The sequence below is a fragment of the Miniopterus natalensis genome, chromosome X, assembly GCF_054644295.1.
Source record: "Miniopterus natalensis isolate mMinNat1 chromosome X, mMinNat1.hap1, whole genome shotgun sequence".
Taxonomy (NCBI): domain Eukaryota; kingdom Metazoa; phylum Chordata; class Mammalia; order Chiroptera; family Miniopteridae; genus Miniopterus; species Miniopterus natalensis.
Genome location: NC_142103.1, coordinates 65,926,379 through 65,950,681, shown reverse-complemented (window position 1 = coordinate 65,950,681; position 24,303 = coordinate 65,926,379). Strand labels below are relative to the sequence as shown.

Below are 24,303 nucleotides of genomic sequence, written 5' to 3'. Positions count from 1 at the left end.
GTGCATTATCAGGGATCAACACTTTCTTTATACAGAGACACACACCACATTTTTAAAATAAGCAACTAATTAAGGAAAGTGGTCTTTCAAATCTCAACATGATTCTGGGGATTTTTTAAGTTTATAGGGGAAATGTATGATGGCATGCTTCATCAATTTGAATGAAGTCATCTTCTCTTACTCATAAAAGGTTTATTAAAGATATTTAATCAGTGAGAAAGAATGAAACAGTTACAATTCTCATGTAGTCGGTAATGATGTTAAATATGAATGACATATCAACCAAGTCCAATAAACTGGAATTTTCCACTTTATTTTCAATCAAATCTTTCTTCAAAAATTTTAACTCATAAACTGTATTTTATCAGTTACTATTCCATCTTAAGGGAACATAATTTTACAATGGATAAAATAAAAAATGGAAATTAACTTAGAGTGGACTATGTAATATGTGTGCCACGTATCATGCCAAATAAGCCAGGAAGGGGCAAGTGGCAAAGCCATGCTCAAAAAAAGATCCAAAAGCATGACCAGGCTTCCTGATTCCTTTGGAGTATCCCTACTGAGTGTTTTTTCTTTTCTCAAACCTGGGTTCTTTAACAGCAGGCTCTCACTGCACACAGGTATGGATCTTGGCCTGAGTGAGGTTGTGGGGGAAGCCAGGTAATGAAGGAAATGAGTCCATTTGCATAGAACCACACACACCTACACAGGTAAAATGTCCACTGTTTCCTAGACCAAAGCTGAGGCTCATTCTGTGGTCCCTTCTGAGGACAGGGTCAGGTCAGTTGTGTCCATTGTTATATCTCCAGCACCCTAAACTGTTCCTGGCAGAAAACCCATGCTGAATAAATGTTGGGTGAATGAATCAGTGAAAGAAGATACACTGAGGTCTACCTGGCAAAATGCTGATGAGCAGCCAAAAATTACTGAACACCTTTCACCCAGCTAATCCTGTTTCTAAAAACAGACAGCCCCTCCCACCCCCAAAACGGACAAACCCAGATCCTCAGAGAAACAATGTCAGATCTAAAAGTTTACCTCTTGTTGGTTTCACACTTTTGGGAATTCTGCATGGCATGTTCTCTTAGCCTGAGGCAATAAGGACTACTATGAAGCAAAAAGTTTCTTACAGCCTTCAACATTCTGGCTAAATATTGCAAGTTTCTACAAGGTACAGTAAAAACTGAGCCTGGCCCTGAAAAAGATCAGCAATCCATTAAATTCCTAATCTTAGTCTTATTCCTTGAAGTCTCTGGATCTTTTACAAAATCCTTCCATAGTCCTGACAGTTCTAAAATTTCAGCGATTTATTAATCCCTGCCCCTCTACACCTTGGCAGCACACAGGCTTACAGGGAAGACTGACAGCTACATAAGTCCATTGATTCAAGGCAAGAGAATCATCGCTACTGGATTAGAACTTCACAACAGGCTGCATCTGAGATAATTACATAATGGATCTTGAAGACCTCAACTGGTGAATGGAGAGGAAAGAACATTGCAGGAAGAAAACAGCCTGAGTAAGGATACCAAGGTGAAACATCATGATATAGTGATATCAAACTGTCCTTACCACTTCCTAGTGTGTGAACTCGGCAAGTTAGTTGAACTTTCTAGGCCCCAGTTTCCTCATCTATAAAATGGTAATAATAAAGCACCATTCATTACACAAGGCTGTTGTGAAGATTCACTGAAATAATGGATAGCAAAATGCCTATCTGGCCTAGTGGCAGATACAAAGTAAGGCCTCAGTAAGTATTTTTAAGCAAATTTTGATAACAGACAGAAGTAAAATAGTGGTTACCAGGGGTTGGAGGGAGGGAGAAATAAGGAGATATTACTTAATGGAGCCAGTTTCAGTTTGGGATGATTAAGTTTGGAGATGGTTGCACAGTACGGAGAATTTACTCACTGTCACTCATTTGTATGCTTAAAAATGGTTAAAATGGTAAATTTTATGTTATGTACATTTTACCACCACAATAAAAAATAAAAAATAAAAACAAAACTAAAGTGCAAGGTAAGCAGCGCATTGTGACTGAAATCAAGAACACTTAGGAAGGTAGGCTGGGGCCAGGAGCAAACAGCTTTGAATGTCAGGCTGAGAAGAGTGAACTTGATCTACCTTAGTGCCCCGTGGGGATACTTGGAAGGGTTATGATTTGAATTGGTATTTTATAAAGATATAGTTGATATTTCTTTTTATAAAGATAACCTTGTAGATAAATTAGATGATTAGAAAGAAGTTGAGGCTGAAAGGAAGGATGTCAATTAAATTTTTGTTATTTAAAGTGTAATCCCCAACCCGGCCGGGTGTGGCTCAGCGGTTGAGCGTTGACCTAGGATCCAGGCGATAGGGGTTCGATTCCCAGTCAAGGCACATGCCCGGTTGTGGGCTCAATCAATGACCCTCTCATCATTGATGTTTCTATCTCTCTCTCCCTCTCCCTTCCTCTCTCTAAAATCAATAAAGATATATATTTAAAAAAATAAAAATAAAAAATAAATAAAGTGTGGTCCCCAGTCCAGCAGGATTAGTCTTACCGGAAAGCAAATTCTCAGCCTGCCCAGACCTTCTGAATCAGAATCCTCACGCTACATGATCTCTAGGTAATGCCCATGCACATGAGCCTTTGAGAAGCACTGGCTTTGAAAACCAGAGGACTCTGAATGGAAGAGGTTGAGGACTTGTAGTGGAGCATCGGCAAAGAGAAGTGGAGCCATAACATCAACATTTATGGAGCTTACTACATACAAGCTAGGTATGTAGGTATTTTAAACACCACCAGTTAATCCTTAAAACAGCTCTGTGCAATAGGCAGTATTTACTCCCATTTCCTACATGGAATATTAATTAGCCATTAAAAAGAAGAAAATTCTGGCCCGGCCGGGCGTGGCTCAGCGGTTAAGCATTGACCTAGGATCCAGACGATCAGGGTTCGATTCCCGGTCAGGGCACATGCCCGGGTTGTGGGCTCAATCAATGACTCTCTCATCATTGATGTTTCTAGCTCTCTCTCGCCCTCTCCTTTCCTCTCTCTGAAATCAATAAAGATATATTAAAAAAAAAAAAAAAAAGAAGAAAATTCTGTCATTGGCAACAACATGGATGTATCTTGAAGTCATTATGCTAGGTGAAATAAGTCAGAGAAAGACAAATACTGTGTGATCTTAGTTATACGTGGACTCTAAAAACAAAATCAAATAGAAACAGAGCAGATAGGAGGTGAGGAAAATGGGTAAAGGTGTTAAAAGGTACAAACTTCCAGTTATAAAATAAATAAGTCTTGGGGATATGTATAGCATTGTGATTGTAGTTAACAGTACTGTATTATATATTTGAAAGTTTCCAGGAGAATAGATCTTAAAAGTTCTCATCACGAGGGGAAAAAGAACCTGTTACTATGTGTAAACTTACTGTGGTAATCATTTTGCAATATATACATTTATCAAATCATTATGTTGTACACCTTTGTGGATGAACAGGGGCCACATACTAAACCTGACAAGCTCAGGGAAGGCCTGCATGGCAGCCTTATAAACTCAAGAGACCTAAAATGACCACAGAGGATGGTCTGAAATTAAAAACTCTTTAACTAAAAGCAGTTTATGGCAGGTAGTCATATCTTAGGCTAGAAGCTTCCCTTACAAAGGTCAATTTGCAAGGTAATTAAGCCTGTGTATTGTTTTTTTGCATCTACAATAACATACCTTTGGAATGTCGAAGTAATTTCCTTTTTCTGGACCCCTCAAAGCACAGATACCACACCAGAGCAGAGAACAAAAATCTCCTCATTGTTATTGAGTTAATTGTTGAATGTTAACTATCCTGTACCTTGTTGGCTATCTTGTATGCTGTATCCTATGTAAAAGAAGTATGTGTCTATCATTTTACTTTTTATTCAATCCCAGAGGTTTCCTCCACTTTGCTTTCTCCCTCCTCCCTTATCTATCACCAATGGATTTCATGTAACCCACTTACATTTTCTCTTTTGATTGTAATGTATAAAATAATATGCAAAACTTCCATTCTGTGGAGCATTTTCTCAATTCATTGAGATTTTGCTTCCCACATTGTCGACAGTTTGGCTCAAATAAACTCACAAACATTCTCTACAGGTTTAAATGTTTCTTACACTGACACCTTAAACTTTCACAATGTTATGTGTCAATTATATCTCAATAAACCAGGAAATTTTTTAAATTAGAGTTGAAGTAACTTGTCTGAGGTTACAATGGTAGCACTGACAGAGTTGGGATTTGAAACAGTCTGCAAACATTCGTTTCATCTCCTCTGTACTGCTTTTCAAACCTCAGGGAAAAGCTTTCCCTGCCTTGCTATACTACTCACTTTCTTTCTCTGTTATTAAACTCTGAGATGATGACAGTAGGTGCTCTCTAAACTATTTTGGAGGCCCAACTGATGTGAAAACAGTGTATGAATAAATGGAAAGCTTCCGAGCTTCCTAGCTTCCCACTCGGGTTCAATCTTTCAACAGAACTCAACATTTCCTAACCTCAGTTGCAATAACAGTTCTCCAGAACTAAATTTCTACTGTAGTATGCAGTTATCCTCTAAAAGGAGTAGAAAATCAACAATACAATTTACCATTGCAACAACAAAATTAAGATACTTAGGTATAAACCTAACTAAGGAGACCTGTACTCAGAAAATTACAGGATATTGTAAAAAGAGATAGAGGAAGATATCAACAACTGGAGGAATACACCCTGTTCATGGATTGGTAGAATTAACATCATTAAAATGTCCATACTACCCAAAGCAATCTATAAATTCAGTGCAACCCCCCATTAAAATACCAACTGTGTATTTCACAGGTCTAGAACAAACACTCAAAAAATTTATATGGAACCAAAAAAGACCCCAAATAGCCACGGCAATCTTGAGAAAGAAGAACAAGTTTGGAGGGATCACAATACCAGATATCAAGTTATACTACAAAGCCACTGTAACCAAAACAGCCTGGTACTGGCACAAGAACAGACATATAGATCAATGGAACACAACAGAGAACCCCAAATTTGACCCAAGCCTTTATGCTCAATTAATATTTGACAAAGGAGGCAAGAACATACAATGGAGTAAAGACAGTCTCTTTAATAAATGGTGTTGAGAAAACTGGACAGGTACAGACAAAAAAATGAAGCTAGACCACCAACTTACACCATACACAAGAATAAACTCAAAATGGATAAAAGACTTAAGTGTAAGTGGTAAAACCATAAAAATCCTAGAAGAAAACTTTGGTAGCAACATGTCAGACATCTCTCATAGCAGTATGTTTGCTGATACATCTCCTAGGGCAAGGGAAACAAAGGAGAAAATAAACAAATGAGACTACATCAAAATAAAAAGCTTCTGCAAAGTGAAAGAAGCCATCAACAAAACAACAAAGGAACCCATTGTATGGGAAAACATATTTACCAGTGATACATCTGATAAAGGATTAATTTCCAAAATATATAAGGAACTCATACAACTTAACAAAAGGAAGACAAACAATTCAATTAAAAAATAAGCAAAGGACCTAAATAGTCACTTCTCCAAAGTGGAAATACAAATGGCCAAGAAACATGTGAAAAAATGCTCAAAGTCACTAAGCATCAGAGAGATGCAAATTAAAACAACAATGAGGTATCACCTCACACCTGTCAGAAAAGCTGCCATCAACATATCATCAAATGACAATTGCTGGCGAGGATGTAGAGAAAAGAGAACCCTAGTACACTGCTGGTGGGAATGCAGACTAGTCCAGCCACTATGGAAAACAGAAAACAGTATGGTTTCTTCAAAAAATTCAAAATGGAACTGCCATTTGACCCAGTGATCCCACTTCTAGGAATATATCCTAAGAAACCCAAAACACCAATTAGAAAGAATCTATGCACCCTTATGCTCATAGCAGCACAATTTACAAGAGCTAAGATCTAGAAACAGTCCAAGTGCCAATCAGCAGATGAGTGGATATAAAAGCTGTGGTACATTTATATCATGGAATACTATGCAGATGTAAAAAGGAAGGATATCTTACCCTTTGGGGCAGCAGTGATGGACCTGGAGAGTATTATGCTAAGTGAAATAAGCCAGTCAGAGAAAGACAAGTACCACATGATCTCACTCATATGTGGAATCTAATGAACAAAATAAACTGGTGAACAAAACAGATACAGAGATATAGAACCATGGAGCAGTCAGATGAATTTCAGAGGGAAGGCCAAGGTAGGGAGTGTTGGGGGGGAAATTAAGCAAAGAACTTTTATGCATATATGCATGAACTATGGACACAGACAGTAGTGTAGAGAAGGCCTAGGTGGGGTGGGGTTGGATGCCGGGTGGAGTGGATCAATGGGGGGAAATAAAAGGGGATATCTGTAATACTTTCAACAGTAAAGATAATTTTTTTTTTAAAAATAAGCTGTTTCTTGCCTGCACATCTCTCCTTGACCTTCCATCCTCACTTTCACTCAAAAATTGTTATTAATGACTGAATAAGGGAATAAATGAAGCAACCATGCTTTAATATTGGTTAAAGCATTAGAATTTGCAAATTATTATGTAAAATTAGAGTTGACTTAAGATTATCCCCATGTTACTCTCATGTCCATTTTAGTATGCCTCCTTCCCTAAAACGTCTATGGCTTTTAGACTTCCTACAGAGTTACTCCTTTGCTCCTTACAAAAGCTTAGTAATAATTTATCCTTGACTTGGATTCTACAGATCTACAAAACTCTCCACTATAACTCATGTGGGGGTAAAACTTCATTGCACATTAAACTTATAGAAATTAAAGGTTATTCTAGTCACTCACCCAATTTAAACATTTTACAAAAATGACCAAGATACACCACAATTAAGTCAGAGGCTTATGTTAAATTTTCTAGTTTCTTATTTACGAGACTTTACTGGCTCATAGGATAAACATTTGGTATGAAATTGCACACATTAGATTTACCTTATATGCAATATAAAGAGATGTTGATATTTTAAAATTGTATATTAAATAAAATTCCAATCATATTCAGTGAAAAGAAAACTCACTGAAACTTGATGCCAAGGATTTTAAAAATTTGCAAAATGGAAAAATTTATTTTTTAGTGTTTCTTTAAAGAAAACTAAATTTGTCAAACCATAGCCAAACTCATTTTTCTACAAAGGACAAAGATAGGTTCTCAACAACATGGAACTGAATTTGGTGTGTGACCCAAATCACTCAACAGATGATTCTTTTGAAATAAATCAAATTATTTATTCTGAAACTCTTTTCTTCAACTCTTATCTGAAGCAACACACTCTTCCATCTTCCTTAGAAGGAGAGGAGCCTCTTTGTTTTGCCACAGGTGTGATGCTGGTCCCTCCTGCACTTCCTCTCCAAGGACATAAACTCAGCAAAGTCCATCCTCTCAAAGACATTCAGTGAACAGGAAGAGAGAAGAGATCTCTAATGAATGTCATCCCTGTGCAGTAGCATCTAAGAGCAGATGGAACTGCGTCAACAAATCTTCTCAGTTTAGGGGACTGGGGTTGTTTTCCACCTTCTCTGCAACAGAGAAAGTGCTACACATATAAGGCCAGTCTCTGAACCTACTGGAGATACCCCAGGAGTTTTTGCTACCTTTCAACCTCCTGAAACCTAAATAAGTGCAAACATTCATGGCCAGTTATCCTAGGAAGTCTGAAGTTGCAATTAACTGCTGGTATTCTTCTTGCTCACAAATGGTTCATCAATCTTATTCCTGGAGAGTTCAAGAATGCCAGAGCCATGTGCCATTGCTCACTTACATGAAATTGCCTAGTCCAAGTAACTCAGACTTTCTTAAATGTCATTGCTCTCACAGAATACTAACACCAAAGAATGTTGATAGGTATGAAGCAAAAATAGAAATGAAGCATCCCTTAGTTGGGTATATTTGGAAAATTCTGAGTTAAATATAGTGAAGCAGATTTCTTGACTATGAGATATCTCAAGGCTTCTCATAGGTTTAGGAGCACTGGGAACCTCCAAGACACCTTCATCATGTCTTTGTTTTGCTTTACCTCCCATCCTCAAGCACCTTCCACGGCAAGGTAAATTTTTGCTTACGAATGACAGAAAAGACACTTTGAAAACCTAACAATAAATAATTAATGATATCTGGGATAAAAATGCCAGTCTGGGATACCCCCAAAGACTGAAAGGTGAAGGTGGCAAATGCAAAGCTCATTTTATTCTAGTTTACTGGTTTCAGTCCAAGGTGCTCCCTAAAAGGCCCCCCAGGATAGCCTTCCCAAACACCTGGGACATAAGTCTGAGGATAAAGGACTCTCACCTAAAGTTATTTTTTTATTTATTTTTTAATATATCTTTATTGATTTCAGAGAGAGGAAAGGAGAGGGAGAGAGAGATAGAAACATCAATGATCAGAGTCATTGATCGGCTGCCTCCTGCACGCTCCCTGCTGGGGATCGAGGACCCTGCAACCTGGGCATGTGCCCTGACCGGGAATCAAACCCTGATCTCCTGGATCCTAGGTCGATGCTCAACCGCTGAGCCATGCCCGCCAGGCTAAAGTTATTTTTAAAGAACAATTTCAAGGAGTGCTCACCTCAGCAGCACATATGCTAAAATTGGAACCATACAGAGATTAGCTTGGCCCCTGTGAAAGGACGACACACAAATTCATGAAGTGTTCCATTTTTTTTTTCTTTTTTAATCCTCACCCAATGATATTTTTTCCATTGCTCTTCAGAGGGGATGGGAGACATCGATGTGAGAGAGACACATAGAATTGGTTGCCTCCTGCACTCGCCTGTACTATGGGAATCAAGCCTGCAACTGAGGTACATCCTCTTGATCAGAATAAAATCTGAGACTCTTCAGTCCCAAGGTTGACACTCTAACCACTGAGCAAAACCAGCTAAGGCTGTTCCATAATTTTTTATATCAGTTATACTTCAACAAAGCTGTCATTTCAAAACAGAAAACAGAAAAGACTTCCTTTCAACATATAAAAAAACCAAATGCATTGGTGTGCATTACAAATGTGTCACTCAGAAGTACACATTTAAGATAATGTTCTCCTTTGTGCAAACAGTATGAACCATAAATTAATATTCACTTAATCCCTAACAGCTATATAACCTTTGAAACCAAGAACAAGGTAAAATCTCTTCATCAGGTGTACCACCACAGTGGAATTCCTATACTAAGGAAATATTCCCAATATGGAATTTCAAGGTTGCACAAGGACAATTTGTATTTCTATTGAGATATTTTTATAAAATAAGCAACTTGACAAGAGATACATGTGAGTTCCACTCAATTTTTGAAAATATATTTGTGAACTGGCAGTTACAAAATAATTATGAGGATATAACTAAAGTATAGCACAAGGAATACAGTCAATAATATTGTATTAACTATGCCTGGTGCCAGGTGGGTACTAGATTAAACAGGGGGATAGCTTTGTAAGTTATATAAATGTCTAACCACTATGCTTTAAACCTGAGACTAATATAATACTAAATGTCAACTATAATTGAAAAATTTAAAAATTACATATATTTGTGGAACTGACAAGCTGCATACTTGGGAAAATGCCCTCTTTGAAAAAATATGTGAGAATAATTAAAATTGTTACATTCTAAGATTCCTATGCCTATTTTCCACATCTTTTCAGTTTTTCACAGAAGTATCAAAGTTGTCAGAGAACCTAAATACCAAAGTACATTTATTGCAATAAATATATGTTATATTTTATACATCACAATTTAAAGGAATATATCAGTTTTTCATTTATGAGAATATGATCACATACATAACCATATAAGCATAAAATTAGATGCAAAAATTAACATTCAAGTTCAGTTCTACTTGCATGTTCTACATGCATACACATACACACCTCGTTGATCTAAAATGTCCAATTTATCATAGCCAAAACATATTTTCTTTCCTTTATTTTATTTTATAATTTTCTCAGGGAAATGGTTAGAGTGCTACATTTAGAGCAATCAAATAGAATCTCTTAAGATAAAATATAATTTGCATTTTAAATCTGTAGCTGGTGAAAATCAAAGACATCTGTAATCAGATATTTTTATTATTCCTGCTATACAATTCCACATGTATTTAATTCACAAGTGTTAAGAGTAGACTGTGACTGCCTGAATGATGTTACATCTTGACTTGTGCTTTAAGCCTGACTGAGCATGTCTCCATTGTATGAATTATTGACTAACTCAATATCATTATTATTTTAAAGTGCAGCTCATACTTAGATTTTCCCAAATTACTTGCCGATCAATTTCAAAACACAGGGGACTCTTACTTCTATTAAATTACAAGTGCGCATTAAAATATAAAAGGTAAGTCTAAAAGAAAAGTCTAAAAGATAAAAAATGTTTTCTTACCCAAGAGCGAGAGGTGAAGAAACCAATGAGAGTTGTCTGTAGACACTGGATAGTTTATCTAGATGACCTTCAAAGAAATAGATGTTTCCAAATCAAAAACAGCCCTTTTAGAAACACAAAGGAAGTCAATAATCACATAACTGCACATTTAAAATAAATAAAGCTAAGCGAACCCTCTTCGACTACCAAGACTTTCCAGGTTAGAGAAACTGGGATTATTCCTCACCCAAGAATGTTCTTAAAGCGCTTCTAGCTTCTCCATGAAGTTAAATTTCCTTAGTCTCTTAATTCTAGCCCCCTTAAAGCACCATGGCAGCCTACTTGACCAGAGGGTCTAAGCTTTCTGATGTTATCTTGTCCAGTGGCCTTAATAGAAGCCCTAGGGATGATAAGATTTGCCTCGGTCCCAATTCTCCTTTTGTGCATTAAACAAACAAAACTTTACTTGTAATCCTTAACTTGGTTTATACATATAGAAGCGAATGTTGATGTTCATGAATTTCTTCTAACAGGTGCTGTGGAGCTGTTTTGCATTAGGCAGGGAGTAGTCCCACCTTCCCTGAGGGACACACTATCCTTGCACAATCTGGGCAGTACCAAGGCTGAAAGAAAATGGCATGGTCCCAAAATAGAAATCTGTGAGGCATCTATGAGGCCTAAAGGTATCTGGGGATCTGGATACATGGTTTTGGATGCAAAATGACATCATTTTTGGATGCAAAAACATCAAGTTTTTCAGAATCATTTATAATGCTCTCCTGTGCATGCTGTCCTCAGATTTCTCCTCCCTGAGCCCTTTAGAGCTCCTTTTCTACCAGGCTCTCAGGAAACATCACTTTCTAGGATGAGTCATCATTATCCAAGCCCTTGTAGGTCTCCCCCACTAGAGCATGAGCACAAGGCAGGAATCTGGTCCCATTCATTAGTCCCTGTCCTCAGCACCTGGTACAGCGTAGAAGCTCAAGAAGCATCCAATGGCCTGGCCAGGCACCAAAAAGGTTGTGGGTTCGATTCTGGTCATGGCACATACCTGGATTGCAGGTTCAGTCCCGGGTGGGGGCACATACAGGAGGTAATTGATCGAAGTTTCTCTCTCACATCCATGTTTCTCTCTCTCTCCCTTCCTCTCTCTAAAATCGGTTAAAATATCCTTAGGTAATGATTTTTTTTAAAAGAAGAAGCATCCACTGAAGGGAATCATGGTCATTCTTCAACAGATGACCTTGGTTCACATTAGTCCAAGAGCATCTGCAAGAACTCAGCTGGGTGCCCGTGGTAGCATTCATACACAATGCTTACTCCACTGGTAACTCACATCTAGGCCTACTTGTTTGGTACAGTTTTAACCTTGAGAAAGATCCTCTGACAAGATTTGTCACTTGAAACCATTATGAAACAAGGAATGATGTATACTTGGGAGCCCACCTAGTTAGATAGGTTTGGGTTTGGGTTTTTTTATTAACCTGAATATATATATCTTACCTCATTGCAGATTAGATAGTGTTAGTAAAAGGAGAATAAAGGGGTTCAATTTGTGACTACTAAAGTAATATTAGATGTGCTCTCATATCATGGTCACATGTGTTCTCCTCTTTGCAGTTTTTAAGCATCACTCAAGTAAACTTGTTTCAGTCTGTCACCCAAGGCCCTTTACAATATGACAGAACTCACTTTTCCAGCTGCACCACTACTCATATCTTCTGAATTCCAGGAGGTACTCACCATTACCTAAAGACACACTCTTCATTCCCCTCATCCAGCCTTTGCTCATGAGTCTTCCAGCCTAAAATGTCCCCTTATCTTTACTAATTGATCTATCCTTCAAGGCACATTCCCCAAAGCATCTTCTCCAAGAAACCTTTTGTGATCCTTCTTCTTGTACCTCTGATGGCACCTGCCCTATTTTGCACTAGAGGAAAATCATGTGTTGTCAGTCTCCCCCTCAGTGCAGGGAACAGGGTTAGTTCCTCTCTACAAAACATGACTATATGAACTTAGCCTGTAAAACTGTGAGAAATAAATCACATTCGGTGGTTGAGAATTGTGACAAGAGTTTGTTCTTTTTCCAGAGACCCTAGGATTCAGGGGTGGGGAATGATGCAAGACATAGAAAAAAGATATAAGAAAAAATGTAGGAGAGATGACTTAATATGTAGCCATCTCTCTTTACATAAAGGTATATAAGTGAATGATAGAAAGAGATCTAGTGACTCACTGAATTAAGAATCTGGGCCTGGCTGGGCGTGGCTCAGGGGTTGAGCATCTACCTAGGATCCAGGCGATCGGGGTTCGATTCCCGGTCAGGGCACATGCTCGGGTTGTGGGCTCGATCCCCAGTCGGGGGCTTGCAGGAGGCAGCCGATCAATGACTCTCTCATCATTGATGTTTCTATCTCTCTCTCTCCCTCTTCTTTCCTCTCTCTGAAATCAATAAAGATATATTTAAATAAAAAGAATCTGGTAAGTTTTCTCTGTCTTCAGTTCATTTTTACTTTAAAATATTGAGAGCCTCCTTGGCTGGTTTGGCTAGAGGACTGAAGGGTTCCAGTTTCGATTCCAGCCAAAGGCACATCCCTCTGTTGCAGGTTCAATCCCCGGTCCCTGTCTGGGAGCATGTGGGAAGCAACCAATCGATGTGTTCCTCTCACATCCATGTTTCTCTTTCTCTCTCTCCTTTCCACTTTGAAAAGCAATGGAAAAAAATATCTTCAGGTGAGGATTAAAAAGAAAAAAAAAGTCATTATAAGATTGTTGTAATGATTATATAAAGTAATCCAATAAAAATTTTTTTAAAAAAGTATTGAGAGCCAATCAATGAAACAAATCAAAGGAAATTATACTGGAAGATTCACATACAAAAACTCACAGAAATATTAAATTTGAATCAAGAACCTGAACATATTACAGATTATATTGGAGTATTTTAGGTCACTATTAGTCCATATTTTTTTTAAAGAGCCTGAGGGGAGGGGAATGAGAAGAGGAAGGAGAAGGTGAGGGAGTGCTCCCAGGAGGGACAGCCTAGTCCATGTTTATTGAGGTTCACTCTATAGCAGGTCCTCAAATAACATCATTTTGTTCAACAACATTTCATAAGAACTTAACTCTTTTTTTATCAGTCTAAGGTAAAATTGGTTTTGTTATACGTTGTTTCACTTCAAATCACAGTACCTACTGATGATGTTAAGTGAGGACTTTGACAGTTATGTAACTTTTCTTTGAAATAATTATCATTATTTCTCTGTAGGTCTTTTAGCTTTAAGGTCTAACAAGGATGACAACAACAGCAGCAATAAAAACACCTGGCACAGTGCTTTACTGTACTTGACTCCATTGGAAGTTACCAATGAAACAAGAATTCTGTTTTGAGGACGCCGAGTCCTACATGTCTGGTTTCTGGGCAAATCAAGGTGTCTACAGTGATTTCAAGTGCTTCTATTTATTTACTGTTATTCACGTCCCAAACAGTTATCTACTATAAGCAAGGCATTGTGTCAGCTGTTTTTATTGCCGCTGTTGTCATTGTGGTTAAGCCTTAAAGCTAAAAGACCTACAGAGAAATAATAATTATTATTTCAAAGAGAGTTACAAACTGTCAAAAATTCTTTAAAAATTGAGCAGCTGGAATGTTGAGGAGTATAAGGATCAAATGGGGAAATCAATGTGGTCAGACAGGCTAGGTTTTATTTAATTGTAAGATAGCTGGTCACTACTGCAAATTTCTCAGAAGGAACTAACAAGGTCAGACCAATTTTGAGAGATATGATGCAAGGAGCTCAGACAGGCTGAGGAAAGGTTTGAGTTTAGAAAGTAGTTGTTACAGAAAGAAGAAAGTTGTAAGAGAAGATTGACACCAGACATGCTATGAAGGAGGCTGCTTAATATGAGAAGGGACAATGAGCAAGTTAAGAGATGGATGTGATACCGTTATGGACTTGGGGACAATAAGGGTTAAAGTGGTCGAGGGTGAAAAGGCCTGAGATATTCTTTACTAAAGGGAAACTGGGTTATGGAAGAGTCTGGAGAGAAAATCCACCAGCTATGGGTTATCTTGCATGTTGAGGCACCAATAAAACATTCAGGAAAACTCACCATATACTTGACAAGAATTATTAATTTGACCACAAAGACATGCTATATATTTAGACAGATGACTTGGAAATCTCTTCCAGCTTGGAAAGTCCATTATTCTATAAGACTTGTGTAACAAGATTATATGAAATTCAACTAATCACTTGAGTGCCCTATGGTGAAAGTTACCTGAGGACAAGAAGATAAAACTTTGGAAATATTCAATTAGAAGGATGGAGGAGAAAAGCTGTAACAAGGAGAGAGAAGGGAGCCAAAGCAAGTGAGGAAGTGAGCACAGAAGAGCACCTCTCCACTCCAGAAAAAAAGGAAGCCCAGCATCAGAAAGTAAACTGGGAGAGAACTGGAAACAACAGAAAAGATGTGATATATTTTGCATAATGTCAAAGGATAATTTCAGCACTCCTGAACTCTATGCCACTCTAATCTGTTCCATTTGAAGAATAGTTTGTTCTTTACCAAAAATATCTTAAGCACAAGAAGGTTTTGTCAGTGTTAAACTTAATAACAATGGCATTTACAAAGCCACTTTATTCCACTTTTCCTCCTAGAAACACCTTAACCTGGTCAGTCTCTCTCCCAGCCCTGAACAAAGCCTATAGGCCCAGAAATGCTTAGCTGGTCTGGGGCGGGGCATGACTCTGGACAAAGAAAATTTGAATAAAGGTGTTTTGCTGAGTACAGCTCCTATTTGAGGCTGTACAGTGTTGAAAGGACCATTCTCTAACATAGCAGTGTAATCCTAATGTAGAGCTTTTGTCCCTGAGGCTCTGGTGGGCCAATTTATTCAGTCAACAATTCACAGTAAAAGAATGAATGAACCGCCTCCTTTAGGTAAAGCTAAGGCATCTGGCAGCCCACAGGCCTGACAGCTTATCAAATAAGAGGCAGGACAATTGTTAGCCTCAGACCCAAAAGGTGTTACATAAGGGAATGCCCACTGCTAGTGTTCCTGGCTGCACACTGGGTCTTCACCACTCAAGACAAAGGTCCAGGAGCCCAACCTCCACACAGGAAAGGGGCTGTGGGAGCTGGGAGCTCTCACAAAGCCCTTCGCTACAATACTTCCTAAAGAGATCAAAACCTTTCATCACTATGTAGAACTGTACAATCATTTCCTGTTAAAATGCTGGGGAAACACCAGGCTTCATGTTTCTTTTGCATTTCATTTTTTAAAACAAATTTATTTTCATTTTCCTGTTTTTGAGAGTGTTAAATTTACAAAATAGAGCAGGGAAACAATGTCAACATAATTCTATCACTCAGAGGCAAATGTTACCATTTCAGATTATTCCTTTCCACTCTTTTTTATGTAACTGTGAAAACTTTGTAAATACAGTTTGTTCACAGGGCAAGTCTAACTGATCCTTATTTTTCAACTGAGGAACAAACCTTTTCAAAATTAAATGATTTCTTCTAACTTATTTTAGCCCCCTTGCCTTCAGGTAATTCCTCAGCCTGCATCCCAGTTCGTCTGAATCCTACTACACTATTCCATATACCCTAGGCTGCCTTATCAAAGAAAGCAGGGAAATTGTCTCCTAGAATCTGTTGAGTATTTTTAAGAGGGGCCATGTCCACTAATAAAAACCCATATGCAGTAAAATTTAAGATCAATATATGAATTTTGTGCCAATATCACATGAAAGATTTAAAAAATAGACATCACCTTAGTAAAAAGATTCTCAATGCATTAGCCACACAGTTCTCAAATCAGAAATAGGGGCCAAAGAAACCTTCTGTTTCCTGAATGAAAGACTGGACCTCCTCACTTAAAATGATCTCCCTATCTGTTGCTGACTCTAGGCTGCATGCATGCCAGACCCTCTCCTCCCCACCCCACCTCCAGCTCCCACTTCCACACAATTCATTTTCTCAATACTTATGGTTAATACACAGCCACATTAAAGCAAGACTCCTCAAATGCCCCTCACTGACAACTGCAATATCCTGTGCAATACGTTTCAGATACCTTCTGTGATCACATATGTTGGCACTTTACACAAAATGTTCCAGCTTGTTTCTTGTGGAATGCATAGAAAAAAAGAAACAGCTCTCACTGAGAGTTTCCAGATTCTTCATGGTGATTGACTTTGTGGATTTCACCTCAAAGTACAATCATTTTATGCAGATAGACCTTTCAATTTCCTCGTCAAACTCCTGCCTGTTACTTTAAAGCTTTCTCATTTCAAAGTGCTGTGTGGTCCATGCCATACAACATGGCTCACAACCTGGGTTTCTTGAGAAGATCAGCAAACAGAGCTGATACTAAAGAAGGCGAAAGGTAAACAACTTTTACTAAAGTCTTATTTGCAGAGTACCCAGGAATGTTTCAAAGTGGTCTTGACCCAGCCAGGGGAAGAGAGTGTAGTTCCCACAACTTATTGCCTATACTAAGGGGTAAACTTATTGCTTCATACAAGGAAACAACTGCCTTACAACTTCATTCTCCCAAATGAAAGACCTGAAGTGAGAGGCTAGCAAACCAAAAAATATATATATACTCGCTTTAATCCACACTTTAAAAATTATTAATCCAGTGGCTTAACTAATGGAGGTTGAAAAACTAATGGCAATCAACAATATTCTTGAAAGCAAAATACCTGGTATCCAGTACCAGATCTGCACTAGCTGGGTGACCCGGCCTCTCTGAGCACCTGAAAAATGATTCTAATCCCTGACCGCCCAACCTCATAGTCACTTTCAGGATGATCAGATACCATAAAGAAAGGGAACTTCGATGGAAAGTCTAAGGTGCATTGCACACCCATGTATTTTGTGAGTATCTCATTAAGGTTCACCTTAACCTTGAATGTTCAAGTTCACATTAACAAGGAGACAAGCAGTGTGCTACACACTGGGAGTTCAACACCTCTTAGGAGGCCCTCTCCAGAAAATAGCATTCGTGAATTCAACAAATACTGCAACAAGTAAAACATTGTCAAAAATAAAAAAAAGGAAATATTTTGGAACACTGTGTGCATACATATATTATAATTAAATATCAATGCAGAGAGAACACTAATCAAATACATGGATTTATGCTTTAATTTCAAAAGCAAAATTATTAGTTTGATGGTGCAATATCTAGTATGTCTTGATCTCAGGTATTAGCATGACTGCCCTTAACTGCCTGTCCTCCCAAAAGTACAACTTGTATATTTAAATATGGGTTATATTTATTAGTAGTCATGAACAAACTATAATCAAAGAACAACCTGTTACTTAAACAATGTGCTTCACTGTTAGAAACAGAATCAGAAAAAAAACTCATCAACCTCCAACACCTCTTCCCTTAGTGGGACATTAGCTAAGCTCAGGTCAGGACACATATTCCATAAATATGGATCAAATAACAAGAACAATATTCTGTCTCTCATAAACAACATTTATCAGTCAACTTAATATTTATGTAGTCTTTGGGAAAAGCCTTACAGATATCTTAAGTTTTTGATAAAGGACTATGTAAAGGGAAAATGTAAAGTTTCTTTACAGAGTGTAAACTGGGAGGCCTACTTCAAAGACAGTTTATTTGTTCTATTTAAAAAGTTGACAACTGTTTGGCTCCTCTTTCCAGAGACTGATGTTCTATGATTATCACCTTAAAAACCAAGTGGGGGCCTGGCCGGGTGTGGCTCAGAGGTTGAGCATCGACCTAGGATCCAGGAGATCAGGGTTCGATTCCCGTTCAGGGCACATGCCAGGGTTGTGGGCTCAATCAATGGCTCTCTCATCATTGATGTTTCTCTCTCTCTCTCCTTTCCTTTCTGAAATCAATAAAGATATGTTTTAAAAAAATTAAAAAATAAAAATAAATAAAAAATAAAAACCAAGTGGGGGCCTTTGTCACACACAGTTTGCACCTATCACCATTCAGACATAGCATAAGTAACATGGGTATGACTGGAGATAAAGCAGCTTTTTATGACTGCAGGGTGTGTGACTCAGTTTCCCCACACCAAAACAATAAAAAGGTGCCAAAAGTCCAGAGAAGCCTCTGACAAAGCAAACCCTCCATGACTATGGGTCTTTATTTCAAGGGAGCACAGGGACACATTTTGTCCCTGGCTGTATACTCAGTGTTTTCCTAGATGTCCCACCAGTACCTCACACTCAGGTTCAAAGTGAAACTTGCCCAATCTGCTCGTGCTTCTTTGGGTGCCCCCATCTCAGTGAGTTGAACTAGTCATACAAGTCAGTAAGCTGTGGGGTCATTCTTGGCAGCTTCCTCTTCTTCATCGCCCCCCAAATCTGACCATCCCAGCAAATCCTGATGAGTCTACCTCCCATCAGATGTGGGATCTGGAATTACATTCTTTCTTAAAACCCTGCTGTCCAAGAAATGAAAAGCAACTCCTCAAAATGCCCCTTCCACCAGATGCTGGCTCCCCACTGCTCCTCCTACAAAGGCTTCAGGACTAGCCACCCTTCAGTGATCACCTGCTGGTTTAGAAAACACCATGCTTCTTCACTCCTCCTTGCTTCTGTTTATATATGCCCTTCCCTCTACTTTCTCCTTTTGAGGATATGGAACTCATCCCTCAAAGCCCAATCTAAATCTTCCTCTTCAAGAAAGATGTGCTGAAGCCCATCTCCCAGGTTAAGTCAGTCTCTCCCTCCTCTGCACTACCAAGGATACTAAGTCACATATTCAAGCACAATGTAAACACTTTGGAAATATAATGATTTGTTTCCAAGTCTTTCTGCCCCTTTAGCCTGTGGGATCCCTGAAAGCCATACCTGTGTTTTATTCCCACTGGCTTTTCCCCAATCCCTGGCTTCAAAAGCACCTGTAACAATAGGAATATGTGTTGAATGAAATTTGAGTAAAGGCTAAAACCAGAAGAATTAAACTATACTTTTATCACAATTTTCTTTTGTTTTAACCAACTGCTTTACCCACAACTTTCATTACCACATCAGCTAAACAGCTTTCACTTAATTTAAGAGGAGTAGGAGAATTATAGTCCCTCTTATTCTTATCATTCAAGAATCTGGGTACTTACGAATTGCTCTGCAAACAAATTTGCACACAATGGTCCTGGTTTGGTGGTGCCAGAAGTGGTAGGACAGCCTCTACACCTGCTCTTTGCAGATGGGAGAAGGGTCCAGTTCCTTTCCCTTCCCCCAAGAACTAGACCTGCCAGAGCAAGCCTTGCTCAGAGGCAGAGATCTCTCCATTTAATGACTAATTGATGGGGGGGGGGGGACGAGTGCGTCCCAAAGGCCTCTTCAAGTATTTGACCCAAATACTTGTCAAAGTCATTAGTCAAATGCTTTCCACCTATTGCCTGGAGTTTAATGGAAAAGATCATCCTTTTTTTGCTGCCTCTGTGTGGCTTCACCTCAATGCTTTTCTTCTAGAATAGACAGAAAAATAAGCAAAACAAACCTATGTACTTCAGACAATAACGGGAACTATTTTCTAGAACAAGCACTTTAGGTGGTAGTGTTTATTTCTGAATGTGATCATTGTTATACCTTCTGGGGTAATTAAAATAAACTGACTACCTATTTGACTGTAGAATTGTTTAATTTTATAAAACAGGAAGAATTTATGATTACTCAGGAAATTACATTTTCTCCTTTGTACAGCTGCAGCCCTGGGTGAGAGAAAAAGGACTCTACTAAGAGGTCCTGTCATCATCTGGGATAGAATTTCAACCTGAAAATTTCCCTCAGTTATGACATTCAAAGCCAAACAACTAAGTTTGAAATAAGGGAGAATAAGTGGATCAAAGTAAGAGTTCATTCCATTAAGTACAAGGAGAAATTTATTGCCTGCTATTTTAATTATCTATGAAGATATACTATACATGAAAACCTTTCTCAGAACTGTATATTTTTAAATTAAATTTAATTTAATTTTTAAATTAAATATATTGGGGTGACATTGGTTAATAAGATTATATAGGTTTCAAGTGTATATTTCTATGCTGCATGATCTGTATATTGCAGTGTGTACCCACCACCTAAAGTCAAATCATCTTCCATCATCATATACTTGGCCCCCTTTACCCTTTACTATCCCCCTACACCCTTCCCTCTAGTAACCACCATACTGTTGTCTGTGTCTATGAGTTTTATTTATATCCCACACATGTGTGAAATCATATGATTCTTAGCTTTTTCTAAGTGATTTATTTCACTTAGCATAATATTTTCAAGGTCCACCCATGTTGTCACAAATGTCAGTATTTCATCTTTTCTTATGGCTGAGTAATATTACATAGTACAGGGTGCCCCCCAAAATGTATACACACACTTTAAATAATTATAAAGGCAGAGTTTATTAAAATACATTTCATTTTCAAAATTGAGCTATCAGCTGTCAAAGTGCGTATACATTTTTTTGGGACACCCTACACATATGTACCACATCTTCATTATCCAATCATCTATCAAAGGATACTTTGGTTGTTTCCATGTTTTGGCCACTGTGAATAATGCTGCAGTGAACACAAGGGTGCATATATCTTTGAAAATAAATACTTTCAAGTTTTTCAGGTAGAACCCAGAAGAGGGAACTGCTGGGTCATATGATCACTCTATTCTTAATTTTTTGAGGAACCTCCATACTGTTTTCCATAGTGGCTGTACCAGTTTAAAAATGGATTTTCCTGTTAGAAACAGCAACATTTACAAGGCAAGGACCCAAAAGAGAATCACTTAGTAGTAAAATAACCAGCCAAGATTAGAAAAGCCAAGTGTCTCTCCCTGCGTAATCACAACCCCCAATGGCCTCATCCACCACCCAAGGTCTCCTGTCGGAGGGAGCCACACCTCAAACCACTGAGTTATACAAGCAAAGGACCATCTTCATTTTAATTCATTTACACATGCAATAAACCCGGTTGCCTAAGCTAAAACCCTAGATGATTCACTGGCCTGCTTGCTCACACTGCTCTCCCACTATCAAGCCATTACAACTCTGGGGCTCATCTGCCATCTTAAATTTAAAAAGGAAAAACTGAATGTTTTTGAAGGGATAACAACTACATAAAAAGTTAATCATCTTCTTTTTGTTTAAATAAATAAGATGAAAAATAATCATGCAAAATTTCCCTAATTGGTATAATAAAAAGTATTCTTGCTTTCAGATTCCTTCTTCATGTGTGGGGTCAGAGAAATTAGTGATCTACTACTGCTGATGAAGCCCCAGAAAGATGACAGAGTAACTACACAGACTTTGCCCTCTCCTTTTTCTCTTTCCTCCTCTTTTTCTTTTCAGGCCTTGCCAGATTTCACAGCTATCTATTCTCTTCTCTTACAGGTTCTGCTTCCACCAGAAAAAGAGCAAAATTCCTTGAAATTTAAAAAATCTCCTACTTTGCTGAAAACTGAATCACTTGGCATCTTTAATGGTGCTTCCCTGGTTTGCTAGCCATTAATCTCACCACCACCACAGGCCGCAGTGGCATATAAGCATTCATGTTTTGACTTTGGGTGGTAAAACATGATGCAGTGTACATATGATGTATTATAGTACACTTGAAACCTACATAATTTTCTTAACCAATGTGACCCCAATAAATTTAATGTAAAAAATTTATCCTAGAATGTTTTCAAATATTTAAGAACTGACCACATTTCACAGCCATGTCTTTTTCTTTCAAACAATTCCAGTTTAAAATCCCTAGCACATGGCTTCATGGTAGTTTTACTTTCAGAGTTATAAACTGTTACTATTTTCAAGCAGAATTTGAATTTATAGAATAAAGCCAGTGCCTGTTTGCTGATAACAAAGCAAAATTGAGAACCACTGATAAAATAATTCATTAAATTTTTCTAGCTATGCACTGAGTTCATCTGGTCCAATTATTAACTAAAAACTCAGTTTTTTTACTTCATAGAAGAATTAAAAGCTGCAGCTGCCCTCCCCCAACTAGGTCCAGGACATGCCTGCCTGCCTGCACTCCTTTCTTCCCTCCTTCCCTCTTTCCTTTCTTTCTTCCTTTTTGTTAATCCTTACACAAGGCTTTTTTTCCACTTTTTTTTTTTTTAATCATCACCCAAGGATATTTTTTCCATTGTTTTTCAGAGAAAGTGGAAGGGAGGGACAGAGGAAGGGAGGAAGAGAGAGAGAAACATCAATGTGAGAGACATAGATTGGCTGCCTCCCCTCTGTACGTGCCCCAATCAGGCAGGGATAAAACCTGCAACCCACATTCTTTCTTTTATTGATAGAAAAAGAATTAAGAACTTCACAAACTCCTTCCTTCTCTCATCCAATTTGGCTATATTCCTCAAAGAAAGAATAGTTTCAGAAATATCAATTTAAACATAATAAAAACATTTAACATAAATTCTACCAACCACAAAGGCTTTTCCTCAAACTCTCAAATACACATCCTAACTGCCAATTTTTATCCTTTAAAAACAAAACAAAACAAAAAACACCTCAATTGGATCTTTTGAAAATCCACCGTTGCAACACGGCCTTCAAAACTGGATAATCTGTGAATTCACAGTGCAACAACTGCTAGGTCTACTAAGGCCAGATAAATCTCCTGCTTAAAATGGCTGCCGACCAGTCTTTGCGGAATGGCGCCTCTGCTACTCACTCACTTCCCTCAAAAATCTGTTCTTGAGATTTATACTTACACTAGGAACTTCCTCAAAATTTCCAGAGTCAAAGAGTGCCTCCTGCAATACCACTTGCAACGGTGGCCTTATGGAAGCTTCCAAACAACAAGCTTTCCACTGGAACACCTCAAATTCTTCCCAACCAGGTCTCCCTCCGGGGTGCTCAAGAAACAAAGGCCCCAGGAGACGTCCATCTGAGGGGATACTGCAAGCAGCTCACATGCAACAAGGACAAAATAATTCCACATCACCCAAAGCCTTTTACCTCAGAGAAGCCTTCATCTGTTGTGGCCCAGTCCAACTAAGTCACCCTCTCGGAAGGTCCAGGTGAGCTGGGGACCTGGAGGCCGGGGCAGGGAGGGGGATCTTAGAAGGAATAGGGTGGGTAGCTTGAAGGCTTTGAAGTTCCTCCTTGGCACCCCCCAAGACCTCACTGAAAGCCCTGAGAGTTTTAGGATGAAGCGTTGCTTCTGACTGACTCCTCAAATAATGAAACCGCCAAAGGACGAAGCTCCGGGTGGCGGAAAAGAGCTCTTCCGCCTAGAGCCTGATGTGTTGGGGTCCCCCGAGACCACTTCCGGTACTGGGGTGGGGCTTCCTTGTAGCCCTTAGCTGGCTGAGTCACAACGTTCCACTTTAATCAAGGCCTTTTTTCCTTCTTGGATCCCCGGACACTAGATAAGCAACACCTTATGAAGTGTGTGGAGCCAGAAGGTGAGGGTGTTTTGAGTTCAATCTCGGCTTCATTGTGGAACTAAAGCAGCTCTGATTTCCTTTTCAAAAAGGGGATTGTAGCTGGAAGGGAACCAAAATTTTGTCTGCAATTAAGTATCAAATTAAGTATCAAGTCCTGTTGGGTGATTGCAGCTCAGCAGTGCAAAACTCAGTTATGACTGGATCTCCAGAGATCTAAGGGAGAACTATTTCAGGGTGTTCTCCCTTGACGCTATCTCGTTAAGCATGGTAATCTTGCAACCATAAAGCCAGCTTTCTTTCACACTTTCCAATCTGCCCTGTACTCCTGCCTTTTCCTAAAGAGACATCCGCAAGAGCTTTGCAGGGTTGACTACATTATGCCATTTGACTCAAGTCTGTTTCTAAACACCCTCCAGTAAGACAATTCCAAAACCTTCCTCAGCCACTCAGTCCAGAATTGAATAATCTTCACTGTGGAATAGATTAAACTGCATGTTCTTTCAAAATAATTTTGTAAC

General features: G+C 38.6%; 1 non-coding gene across 1 annotated transcript; it reads left to right on the top strand.

Annotated features, from left to right (window-relative positions):
- Positions 1–8,599: 8,599 nt before the first annotated feature.
- LOC148090520 (U6 spliceosomal RNA) lies at positions 8,600–8,703 on the top strand. The gene has a single exon (XR_015713806.1). It is a non-coding gene; the product is annotated as a U6 spliceosomal RNA (small nuclear RNA).
- Positions 8,704–24,303: the final 15,600 nt, after the last annotated feature.